Source organism: Phyllopteryx taeniolatus, chromosome 20 (genome assembly GCF_024500385.1).
Source record: "Phyllopteryx taeniolatus isolate TA_2022b chromosome 20, UOR_Ptae_1.2, whole genome shotgun sequence".
NCBI lineage: Eukaryota > Metazoa > Chordata > Actinopteri > Syngnathiformes > Syngnathidae > Phyllopteryx > Phyllopteryx taeniolatus.
Window position 1 is genome coordinate 14112603 of NC_084521.1, and position 9448 is coordinate 14122050.

Here is a 9448-nt window from a genome sequence, read left to right on the forward strand (position 1 = left end):
CAATAAAGTTACCATATAGGTGAAATCAAGTTTATTACGGTGACACCTCAATTTGTCCTCTGATGCTGGTGGACATCCAAGTTGCTGTCATTACCAAACCGTAGGAATTAAGTAAAGTGAAAACCTTTCATCACTGTACGCCTGCAGACAATGCTTTGTATAGATGTACAACATTTAACCCAAAAGCTACAAAGACCACTGACAGACATGTCATGGAGAGGAAACAGACTGTTAGTTGAGCAATACTGTCATCTAGTGGTGCTTTGTTTTGATTATAGGGTACTGCGGAAATTAATAAGCAGTGTGTTTTCATAAGTTTGAATGTAAGAGGTAGAACTATTAATAAATGTTTCTATATACATTTATGTGAGTTACCATTGGCTAAAGCTCAGTAAAATATATTTCAGAATCAGAATCAGAATCAGAATCAGAATCATCTTTATTTGCCAAGTATGTCCAAAACACACAAGGAATTTGTATGTATGTCATCTTTACTTTTCAGTGGAAAAGTGTAACTTTGTGGCATTAATCCTTTTAGATGCACGAGATCTCGTTCGATTTTCTCACTTCTTGCATGACATCACGCGTGACGATGCTTTAGTTAAGTTCTATTTGACATTTGAGGCATATTGATCTGCAAATTGTGCCACCTTAGGGGCATATAAATTTGAAGATAGAGCCAGTGGAAGAGAGTTTACAATTCTAACCATTAAATTAAAGGTTGCAATGACAGTATAGCTCAAGTTAATCGTAGGGTGTATTTTAAGATAAGTAGAGTGAAGTAGTAATTTTTATTGTATCACTTCAACACACAAGGAATTTGTCTCCGGTAAGTTGGAGCTGCTCCAGTACGACAACAGACAGTCAATTGACAGAGAATACTTTTGAGTCATAAAGACATTGAGAAAAACAGTCACTGAGCAATAAAAGGTTGCTAGTAATCTGGACAATTGTGCAAAAATATGCAGAGTCCTCTAGCAATTACAGCAGATTGAATGACTAATATAGCAATAGTCCGGTGCAATGACCATTGTGTAAAGGGCGCCGAGACTTCAAGGAGTGTACGCAGTTTAAAGTGACGAGTAGTGCGATAATGTGGGACAATGTCGATTGTGCAAATGTTGCAGATACTCCTCAGTCAGTGTGCAAATGGGGCAGATGCTACTCTGGCATGGATGGCCAGTATTGGTCAACAACAGATATGCAAATAGTGCAGCGTGGCGAGACGACTACAGTAAGTGCACGAGTAATATAGAATTGGCCCGACACAAATGTGACAACAAACTCAGACAAAAAATTGGCAGCATGTTGCAATGGAATTGTAAGTTAGCTGTTTAAGAAGTTGATGGCAAGAGGGAAGAAGCTGTTGGAATGTCTGCTGGTTTTAGTTTGCACTGTTTGGTAGCGCCTACCTGAGGGAAGGAGTCGGAAGAGCCGGCGGGTCCGACAGGATTTTGCACGTTCTTGTCTTAGTTCTGGGAACGTGCAAGTCCTCAAGGGCGGGTAGGGAGGTACCGACAATCTTTTCAGGACTTTTGATTGTCCGTTGCAGTCGGAGTTTGTCCTTTTTTTGTAGCAGCACCAAACCAGACTGTGATGGAAAAACACAGGACTGATTCGATGATCGCTGTGTAGAACTGCCTAGACAGCTCCTGTGGCAGGTCCGCATTACCAGCAGTAAGTTGGAACTAAGCCGAAAGGCGAAGCTCTCAATTTACCGGTCGATCTACGTTCCTACACTCACTTATGGTCACAAGCTGTGGGTCGTGACCGAAAGAACGAGATACCGGATACTAGCGGCCGAAATGAGTTTCCTCCGCAGGGTGTCCGGGCTCTCCCTTAGAGAGAGGGTGAAAAGCTCGGTCATCCGGGAGGAGCTCAGAGTAGAGCCGCTGCTACTCCGCATTGAGAGGAGCCAGATGAGGTGGCTAGGGTATCAGATTAGGGATGCCTCCTGGACGCCTCCCTGGGGAGGTGTTCCGGGCACGTCCACTGGGAGGAGACCCCGGAGACGATCCAGGACATGCTGGAGAGACCATGTCTCCCAGCTGGCCGGTACAGCTGGATGAAGTGGCTGGGGAGAGGGAAGTCTGGGCGTCCCTGCTAAAGCTACTGCTCCCGTGACCCGACCTCGGATAAGCGGAAGAAAATGGATGGATTGATGGATGACAATGATTGTAAATTGACTTCAAATTAATTGAAAATTCCTCCTGCCAGTACTTATCCATTCAAACTAATTATACTTGTATTCATAAGAAAGAGATAGTGAAGGTGAAGGATCTCTATTAATAAATAGCAGCATACAGTACTTGACTCATCGACTGCAATCTTACATTTTACCACTGGAGTGCACGCATGCACCATCATTCAAGACTTAGCGGTGGCCCTATTCTGTCTCTGGGAAACAACACACACACAAGTACGCGAGCGCACACAAACACACACACACACGCACGCACACACACACACACGCCTTCCTGTTGTAGTTAACCACACACTTTTGCGTAAATGGACTGCTATTTGTACAAGAACCGGGAGGCCTCTGTAGATGGAATTGGACTGAAAACGATAATTTAATTTGTTACACCCCCGTTTGCTTTAATGTTCATTTCTGGTACTCCTGCCATATTGGGCTGGAGAGCCATAAGCTTATTGAGACACATTTGCAAGCAAAGACACAGTGCTCAATGCAGACCTTTTGAATAGTAAGCTTTCTGTCCATTCCTCAGAAAGAACTAGGACAATATTCAGAATTTTGATGAGCATTAGACTCATTTGTAGTTCAGTACATTAGAGCTTACTCATTTTTACAACATTAAAATATTTTGTTAGCCTAATAGTACAGTTGCCCAAGTCATTTTTTAACTTTTTTTTTTGTAAAATGAAAAAAACAAACGCATTGGTATTTTTTTAAATTGATATTTAAACAGTCAATTAAAAATGACAGGCAAATATTCTGTGAGGGTCAAGATTTGTTTCAATTTTTTTATTATTATTTATGCGTAGGTCTATGTGCAGTACATTGACAAATATCATTTGCAATCAGTGGCACACCTTAGTTGGACTATTTTTGAATTATTCTATGTCATAGATATTGATTCTGAAAGGAAACTCAAGGTTTTTTAAACACATTTTTTGGACTGTCCTGATTCATGCAGGGTGCTGTGTACATAAACCTGTTTGAGGTTCATTGTAATCCAAACTGGGCTGGCAAAACAGGTAATCCCCACTGGCCGAGCCACACCAGTTATTGTTAGCACTGCCAATAGGTGAGGCTGGTGTTTTTCCACCCACATTTTACTGAACACGCATACTTGTGGCATCACTGTGACATTTATGCGTTTAAAACACAACTCAAGCATTATGTATAAAGAATTGTAGTAGAACATCATTCCAGATATATCAGCCGATTGTAACACAACATAATTCTATGTGTCGCATGAAAACAATTTGATTCAAAACAGATCAGGTCAAAGAAGGGATACATAGAACGCAAAACTGTAAATGACAGAGAATGGATTTGTCGTTTTTCTCACATCAAAATGTCTCACATTTGCAGATCACTATTTCATGTAAATTAGAAACAGGGCTCGACAAAGTATGCACACCCCCGCACCGTTCCCAAAAATCGGAGAAATTTTTTTGGTACGTTCACAACCACAGCAGTCATGGAGATAGATGTGAACATGCAAATGGACACACACACGCACGCACACACACACACAGTTATCCTCTACCACCGCTCTTAAAACAACTATACAGCCTGGAGAACTCAGCAGTTTAGAGAAACATGATGCTCTCACCATAAAAGTGTGTGTATGCGTGACTGTGTGTGTGTGTGTGTGTGTGGATTTGAGTGGTCTCAGCTGCATGGGCCATGCTGCAAATGACAGCCAATCAGTGCTAATTCAAAATCAGAGTGCTTTTGACGGCTTTACCTGGGGGAACAAAGCAGTGCGTGCGCGTGTGCGTGCATGTGTGTGTTGCATTCACTGTACACTCCACCTGCTTCTCATTGCCAATGTCTGTTTCTGGATATTTTCAGCTTTCCTAAACCACACACTGGAGGTGCAACTGATGGATGATATGTATAAATACTGCTTAACTGAAATAAATTGATCCATATCTGCTATCGTCTCGCTCTATCTTTTTGTCAAAAGAATATTCCCGAAATGACACATTGCAAATCATATGCGGTGTCAGCATATCACACGAGAAGTAGGTAGGAGAAGTACCTCAATAGACTTTATTTCAGCCAGTATCAAAGGCGAAACTCGGTGTGTGTGTTTTGCGCTTTCCTTTGGCTTTTTGCCACACTTTTTCTCTCCAGCCGATAAACCCCGGCTGCATCCAAATACATGAGAGTACTTTCTAGCATTAAGTGTTTCAGTGCCATGGTAGTCTGAGATGATTGATTGTATCCATGTGGATGACCCTGGCAGACGTTTTTGTCCTGCGTAGCAACGATTAGCAGTGTCGCTTCTTGATTTGCATTCCCATTACAATGGCTTAATATGGCTCTTATCTGAAGCCTCGTGACTGGTGTCATGCATATGAGCCCATCTATTTGTGCTGTTCAACAAGGAGGAGCACTTATGTTTTATGTTATGTTAGCTTTTTATGCTAGCCAACTATTGCCAAGGGTAGGGCTAGTTGTAATCAAAATTTCGAATTAGGTGCATCAATGACTTGGTGTTTATTACCTCGCCGCGGATCCTTCGGCAGCTCAAGTCTTCCGACCGCATCTTCCCGACGTTTCCTCGACTTTCTCTCTTTGGGAAAGCTATGACTGCTTAACTCCTTTTTTGCATTCCGCCCTGCTTGGAAATTGGATCCAAAAGCGTTTTAAACTCTTTTCGCTGACGATAAACGTTGTTCGCAAGTGGCTAGTTTAGCTTCGCAGAGAGCGGCAACGTAACAATTTTACGTCATTATTCCCAGAATGCTTTTGCGGACGCTAATACAGAATGCTTTTGCAGACGCTAATACAGTGTATCAAATTATGGCCTAAAAAAAATATATATATATGTTTTTTTTTAATTTACAGGAGTGAATTCTAAATATATACCACCGTATTTCAGTAGTAGAGGTCAGTAATTGTAAAATTAAATGTATTTGTCATTTCAATCGGAGCTCACTTTAAAACATTGCCCGTACAGTTCGGAAATGTCTTATGATCTTATGATTGTTTTGTTTATTTCAGACTCATTGTTCATATCAGATGACCAAAGCAATTCTAAAACAGAGAAAGCTCTGTCGCTGTTCTTAGAAGAAGGGTCGCACTAATACGGATACCAGTATTGTAGAAATGTTCGGATACTACGTAACAATACCACATCACCGTCCTGACCTACCTTCTGGTTTTTTTTTATTTTTTATTTTTAAATGGGATTAATTTTCTTTGTTATCAGGCAGAGCTACAAGGTATAGTGAACTCTTTTTATATAGTGCCCCCTATTGTTCAGACTGAGACATCACACAACTCAAATGCCTTGTATTACAGGTTACATGTGAAGAGCATGCAATTGGATGGTGGGTGTTTTAGGTGTCATATTTGAGTGAAACATATGCCATGTTTTTGAACAATATTTGATTAAAATTAAGCACATTTAAATCACAATTGCAAGATGTGATGGCATTATCAAGTATTGTTACTCGGTATTGATGCACAGCCTACTCAAATGTAAGTACTTGTACTCATACTCTGTCTAGAAAAAAAAAGTGGTGTCCGTGCATCTCCAGTTAGAAGAAAAGTAAACACAAAACAGGCCAGAGTTCTTTTTTTAAGCCTTGTTCAAAACTTCATTTCAAGTTCATCAGAGTTTTTTCCATCCTGTCGGACATTTGATCCAGCAGTTTAGTTGCTACTCTAGCTTCCAGGCTATGGCCTCTTGCGGTGGTTAAGAAGAGCCTCAGATGGCAACTTTAGCGCTTCAGAAAAGTTGGACGTGTCATACCTTAGGGGACGAAAAGCTGGAGAAAGGGAAGTGCCGAGCATCATCCACTGCTCCCGTCTCCAAAGTGATGTGAAGCTGGCGTTCTGGCAATCGGCACTGAGGTGATGTCAGAGAGGAGAAGAAAGAAAGAAGTGCACAATTAGAGCCCTCTGACACACGTTCTTCAGACTAAACTAGCTTCTCCTCCTGCAGGTATCTGTGTCATACAGTCACTGGGCTTCTTGCGTCCTCAAAACACCCCCACACGAGCTGATTTCACTCTTCATTAACATAGCTTCTTCCCACAGCACAATTTTTATGCTCATTTATTTTGAGAAACCATTTTCAAAGATTGTCCCCTTTTCTCGACTGCAAAATGATGTGTGCTCTGCAGTACTGCCAGGTTTTCCACACTTCATGCATATTAAAAAAGAATGGAGTTTTTGCCCGACGCAGTCCCTTGCTTGCCCAACTATAAATATAGTTACACGAGGGTTATGTACTCCTCACTTGTAATTACATATTTGTTTATAATATATCATGATTTCATAACAGTTAACACTTAACAAGTTAAAAATTGCTGTAGTGTATTTCAAGCCTCCAGTTTCCTCCCACATTCCCAAAACATGCTTAGTAGGTTATTTGAAGACTCTAAATTGCCCGTAGATGTGAATGTGACCGTGAGTGATTGTTTGTCCATATGTGCCCTCCAATTGGCTGGCGACCAGTTCAGGGTGTATCCCACCTCTCGCCCAGAGTTAGCTGAGATGCTAAAGTGCAATAGGCCTAGTGCAAACTCAAATAATAAAGAATCTACTACTACCACTACTACTACGAATAATATTAATAAATGAATAAATATTTTTTCTAATTTAAATATATAAGAAGAGCTCCCCTCACATCGGCATTTTTGGCATACAGGAGGAGGTCCAGAGTTTGATTCCCTTAGGCTATTTTTAGCAAGACGAGAAATAGTGAGTCTGATATAATTCTTGATCCTTGGGGCACTTTGACGAAAGCATGTCACAAAAGCCTGGCAACATTTTTAAACGGTGAAAAGAAATCATAATATGCTGTGTCTTTTATATATTGGAGGTCTCCTTGTGAGACTCCCCCCCTTCGTAGTAGCGTGTAGTGGTATGTTGTAGGTAAGTAGGCAATTTTGAACAAGCGGGGTCTCATACCTGCATCACTCTTCCTCTTCTCATTCCACTTGTTCTTCTTCTTCTCCCCCTCCCTGCCTCCTTCCTCTTGACATGTGTCACATTTTGGCTTCTGCTCTCGAGGGATAAATGCCAGATTACATGGTGTAGTATTTTTATCCCTAGTACATTAACTCACGAAGCTTACTGCATCAAAGCTTGGAGGACGTACACACACACACATAAATGTACGCACGCGCGTGCACACACACGCATGCACACACACACTGCTGTAATGGAAAGAAGTGTGCAAAGTGCCTCCTTTGATCACTCTCACCCTCCCTATTTCTAATTACCCCAGTGACACACACACACACACACACAGACACGCTGTACCCATCCATACCTCTGCATGTGCTCACTCATGTACACAAAGAAATGAAAGCATCATGGGACTTACTGTACATGAAATCTAAATCCAGGAAGAAATAGTGAATTGGATGTCACACGTTTATCTGCTCAACAAAAGCACCTCGCTGTCTGTGTGGTACTACTAATACCAAAATGACGACTTCAATATCATACCTGCTTCAAATATCACGTAATACCACCGTGAATGCAGAACAGAACTCCAACGCCAACTAAGGAAGTCATTTGTCTATGGCTGGATTTATACTGTATGGTTCATGTGACACGATTTAGATTTAGTTTTTGCTCTCAAGTGGCACAATTATGATATGCATCATGGCAGCGTAAAAGAAAATAACACATTGGATCAGAATCAGGCCTCTTCCAAATGTGATCCAATCTGACACAGTGATTTGCCAATGCCAGTTAAGCGTAAATGCAAAGATCAGATATGGAGCTTAACATCATTGAAGTACACCATTTGGTGACATACTGGGTCATTTTCCAATAATTTGATCAATAATGGTAGAGACATGGCCCACTGAATTTCCTTTTGAAAATCCGTTCATTTTGATATGAGTATTTGACGCCCGAAGATAGTCGGGATAGACTCCAGGACGCCCACGACCCCAGTGAGGATAAGCGGTACAGAAAATGGATGGATGAGTATTTGAATCATTTGCAGTTGTTATCCATCAAAAGGTCATAATTGTTTCTAAGAATAACTAATATTCGAAAGTCAGATTTTCCACTTTTTAATTTACTGTTAGGTCCCAGAAATGAAGTTTCCTGATTTTCAACATGGGTGGCATGGTGGTCGACTGGTTAGCACATCTGCCTCACAGCTCTGAGGACCAGGGTTCAAATCCCCTCCCCCACAGTTGGCATGGTCTCCCTGTGCCTGTCTGGGTTTTCTCCGGTTTCCTCCCACATCCCAAAAACATGCAAGGTCGGTTGATTGAAGACTCTAAATTGCCCGTAGGTGTGAATGTGAGTGCGAATGGTTGTTTGTTTCTATGTGCCCTGCGATTGGGTGGCGACCAGTTCGCCCCAAGATAGCTGGCACAGGCTCCAGCACGCCCACGACCCGAGTGAGGATAAGTGGATGGATGGATAGATTTGCAACATGTTTTTTAAAGATGGTAATTCCATTTTTGGATGTACTGTATAGGCTTTTTTCTCCTATTGCTTAATATGCCTTTTCGATGAAAACTAACACAAATGCATCTTAGTGTCTTCAGAGTTCCTTTTTGTGTTCTTCAACAAACAGTCCTTTGTTGCCACTCATGCTGTCTTTACCGCGAATGCCACTGGAGAGAGTTCCAGGATGAGGCAGCCTTGTTGCATTCGCACCATAGCCAACAGCAACATCATTTATGTTTATGTTAATTCTGAGATTGAATGAATATGTATGAATTTGTGAAAGTGTCAGAAAAATTGCATGTCCTTACCGTTATTGCGGTAATGATTGAATGAGTCGTTAGGATCTTGTATCTGCCGAGTTTGAAGGGCAACACATTTATGCAACTCACATAGTTTTTATGAGGCTGTTTATGTCTTGACTTTTGTCTTTATGGTTATAAAAGTATAGTCAGTCTATTTCAATGGGCCACCACCATTTGCTCCGTCAATAAGGATTGCCTTTGACTATGAACGCCAACATTTAAAATCATCATAACTTTTTGAAAATTGGACTTTAAGCGTTGCTGTTTCAGCATGGGAGACATTTACCCATACAAAACTCGGGCGGCATACAAAAATGGCAAAAAGTAGATTTTATTTTTTGCAACAAATCCAGCTTAAAAGCATGGTTATAAATGTGATAGCTGAAGTAGTACAGCTGGTGCAAGACGATCAAGGGTATCTCGCTAGTTCATCGCAGAATGCCCTCTTGTTGACCTTTGGGTCCTGTCGGCCAGTCAATGAGGGGCTTCTGTGCTCCGTTCCCACCTTGTTGTGGTG